Genomic DNA, 4,068 nt, shown 5'->3' with positions numbered 1-4,068 from the left:
TGCCGTGCTGATATGCTAATATTAGCTGTCCGAATGTTATGGCGAGCCTTAGCTTCTTCAGTCAGGAAGCAAGAAGAATCCCTATAACATAACACAGCAAAGATTAGCAGCGAAATAGGTGCCAAATTTTGTTCTGGAAACTGAACTTAACCAGAATATCCAGAATATCCCCTAAGGTAGGCAGCATTAGGATGTTGGGTCCCTAAAAAATAGGCCATTAGTGTGTTGTGGTGCACACAGGAACAACCATGTAAAGGATCGTGTTGTGTAAACACGGGCAAATGGGGTATGATGAGTATGAAGACACTGAACTCTATAGACAAATTGAAGAGTGTTCTTAAGATGGGTATATTTTCTTATAATTAGGCGTTCCACCTATATTTTGTGTGTGCATTGCTACTGTTATTGATATTCGTAATTTGCACCTAAGATCGTTGATTTACATCTTTATGCTGAAATAGAAACTATAGTTGTACTGTTGTAGGCTGGTCACTAGGTCAGGGAAGCAACTTAGAATCTGCCACTGTCTAAGCTCTAAATATTATTCAACATTTCTTCACATATGTCTACTTTTCTGAAAAAGGCAGCAGCTATAGCAACAGAAAGTTTAATAATTTACTCAGATTGGTGCCATTATATATTTCTTGTATGGTTTTAGGTGGAAAAAGAGGGAGTGAAATTCCTACTACATATTGTACTATAGCTGACTGCACACCTGAAGAATATAGAATGAAAATGCAGAAATTTATGTTGTGTGCTACTACTGCCTAAGATGTCCAATGCACAACCACTTTTTATACACGTTTTTTTTTTTGCATATTCATCAGCCTCATTCTTTAACTATATATGGTAATAGCCACAGATATCTCGTACTTGGAAGAAACTTTCTGATTTTTGTTTTTTAAAGCAATCATCGACATCTATATACTCTTACTTCTTATTTTTTGGAAGAAACATTCTGAATTCTGTTTTTTAAGGCAATCATCAACATCTATATCTGTTTTTCAGGAGAGACTTGGTGAAATTCCTGAAGATTTGGGATCTAACCGAGCCGGACAACCTTTGGTTAATTAGTGAAACTCAGGAGAGCAGCAAAACAGATCAAGTGGAGCGATATTTAGAAGCAAAATGATTTATATGTGTACTTAAAAGGAATTTGTCTATGCCCAATAAGTAGAGTAATTTTGGTTATAACTGTTGTCAGTTATTGCTTTATAATTGCACTGGAAGGAAACAACATTCTAATTTGATTTTATAGGGAATTAGAGATTTATCTCTGTCATCAAGCTTATCACTTTTTAGGGAGTACTTAAATTCGTCCTCATGATGCAGGTTCGAGGTAGTGAGTGTTATTATTAAGTCATGCAACCAACTGAAAATCACTTTCTTGGAGGTTTGTGTCTTATTTTACTTAATTTACTTCTCAAGATTTTCTAACAAATCTGCTTCTTTTGGCTATGTTACTTTTGTTCTATTATATAATTCCAGCTGACACCTATTTTGATGAGGGTATTGTTAAAGCTGTGTACCTGCCATTTATTGCCATATTAAGTTGCTGGAGCACCGATAGTGGTTCTCTTTATATGTCTTTGACTTTGGGACTTGATTTCCTAATGTGGCCCGATCGACTCTGCACCTACCATTTTAAGCTTTTCTAACTTCCCATTGTATTATCATAGTGATCCTTATCCCGCTTGCTTTCTGTCCTACAGACTGCTATCTTGATAAACGTTTTCTTGATATTGCAGGCTCAAGACATTACTGATTTAGGTTCTTTAAAAGAGGCAACAAAGATTTTCATTCCAGGTATATTCTCGTCTCCTTCCTTTCACCAAGATAAAAGTTTGGGAATAAGGTGAGTTTTGCAATACATGTCAGACATGCAGCTGTTTGATTTGATGCTCTTTTGCTTCGATTTGCTGGTTCACGGCTTCCTGATTTTATGCTATGCCGTAGTAAGACTTTTCAAAAAATATTGTTGTTTATTATTTGCTTGGTGGCATGGCAGGTGGGTCATCACTGTACTCCGCACGTACAATAAAAATAAAAGAAGATGAAGGTTTCAGGTAATTATTTGTTGTTTAAGTGGTGCTAACTTGTAAATAGTAACATCCTTCACTTCTCTTTTCTTTATCTTGGCTATGAACAAGAGGTTAAAAAGGAAATTTGATTCTTGATGGATGGCATTTTGATAATGTAGATGAGATTTCTTCCAAAAGTTACATTAGGCGTATTTTTGGGTTGGGGCATCAACCTGACCATTAATGTGAACATTGTTTTGACTCTTCCCAGAGTAATTATTCTCATGTTTGTTGTCTCTCATGTTTCCCAGGACATATTATTTTCATGAGTTCAGCAGAGATGAACAACATGTCGCTCTTGTGGCTGCTGTTAGTGGCGGGTTGGTATTTTGTTGTACTAAGATGTGGTATTTTATGCTTTGAGTTGAAGTCATAATGAGGAATATAATACTCTATCCACAACGGTATGACATTATTCTAACAAAAGATCCTTTATAACAGTGATGTAAGTTCTGTCACCGCCATCACTTGAAAAAATTAGTGGCTCATTGCAAAATTTAATCATAAATCATTACAATAATTGGAAAGGTGGATGTTTTTCTTCTTATCCTAAAACATTACGTGCCTCTTGATTTCGAATGCAGAGAGTATGCATCTAGAAAATGTTTACAGTTCTAGCTTCCTTCTAGACTTCTAGTCACTTACATAATAAGATGTACTCTTGATTTCACTGAATAAGGCATTGCATTTATAATCAATGTAACTGCAGCCATTGCAAAAGCACATGCTTCTTGAATCATAATGAAGACTGAAAGGATTCATTTTGTTAATTTCGACAATATGATAATGTTTATGCTTGTTTACTAATGGTGTAGGTAGTTGTTGCTGGAGCGACTGCCCCAGAGTTCAAGTGGGATGATGATTGTGTGAAACTTCGTAGTTCAGCATTGTCTCTGACTCTGCTGTAGTGTTACTTTGACAATTGAGGTTTAGCCTTGTCAAGTAGTGTTTCAATATTGTGTCTCCATTTTGGTTGGATAAATTACATTATGTACGTTGAAGATTCTTTTTCTTACTGGAGAATATTTGTAAAAGGTAAACATCAATGTTCTGGTACTAAAACAAATATTTATTAGTTGGGTTTGATTAAGTACGTTAATTTTCGTTAATTAGGATTTGTTATGTATAGTACTCTTAGTTTAATTAGTTTTGGAAATTATGATACAGATATATATGACAATTTTTTTTGGCATTTCAAGACTACTTTTGCATTTGTGGCATCGTTTAATATATATCAAGAGCTGTAATATTATAGGTTTTCAACATGTTACATTAATAATCGTTGCAATATCACCAAAAAATGGGAAAAAAAAATTCCGTTGCAGTAGCTTCAAGCCGTCGCAATAGCTTAAAAAGTAGGCGTTGCAGTAGCCAAGAATGTTGCATAACCTGCCACTAACAAAGCCGTTGCAAAAGATATATGATCTAAGGCAACGACACATTTAGCCGTTGCAATAGGGCTAAAAGTCGTTGCAGTAGGCCTATTGCAACGCCAACAAATGCGACGGTACAAAACCGTTGCAGTAGGTCTACTGCAACGACTTTTAGCCCTATTGCAACGATTTTGGTGTGTTACCTTTGCCTTTTAATGTAGTAGTGATTGCACATTAATCATTTAATTCAATTAAGAAAAACAAAAGTAACTTAAAAACAAAATTAATTCATACCTAATTAACCACTCAAATGGTGGAGAAGAAATGAGAAGAGAAGAGAATAGAAGGGTAGTGGTGATGATGGAGAAGAGAAGAGAAAAGAAAAGAAGAGAAGAGAAGAGAAGATATGGGTTGCGTCGCGCAATGTGGGTGGCGCGCAAGGTGGTGGTGGACCCACAATGTGGTGGAGAAGAAAATGAGAAGAGAAGGGTACTCGAAATTGTGGTGGGCGGCAGTGGTGCACTCCGATTCCGACGCAATGTTGTGGTGGTGGTGGTAGTGTCGCGCAAAGTGGTGGAGCAATGTCGGTTAATTAAGGTGGTGGTGGTGCACTC

The 4,068-nt window shown here is 36.3% G+C and overlaps 1 long non-coding RNA gene across 1 annotated transcript; it reads left to right on the top strand.

Annotated features, from left to right (window-relative positions):
• Window positions 1-726: 726 nt before the first annotated feature.
• On the top strand, window positions 727-3,250 carry LOC104889294 (uncharacterized). Its single transcript, XR_002039437.3, has 3 exons — window positions 727-1,806; window positions 2,009-2,066; window positions 2,333-3,250. It is a non-coding gene; the product is annotated as an uncharacterized LOC104889294 (long non-coding RNA).
• Window positions 3,251-4,068: the final 818 nt, after the last annotated feature.

Source organism: Beta vulgaris, chromosome 3, assembly GCF_026745355.1.
Source record: "Beta vulgaris subsp. vulgaris cultivar EL10 chromosome 3, EL10.2, whole genome shotgun sequence".
Classification (NCBI taxonomy): Eukaryota; Viridiplantae; Streptophyta; class Magnoliopsida; order Caryophyllales; family Amaranthaceae; genus Beta; species Beta vulgaris.
This window is presented reverse-complemented; position numbering and strand designations above follow the sequence as displayed.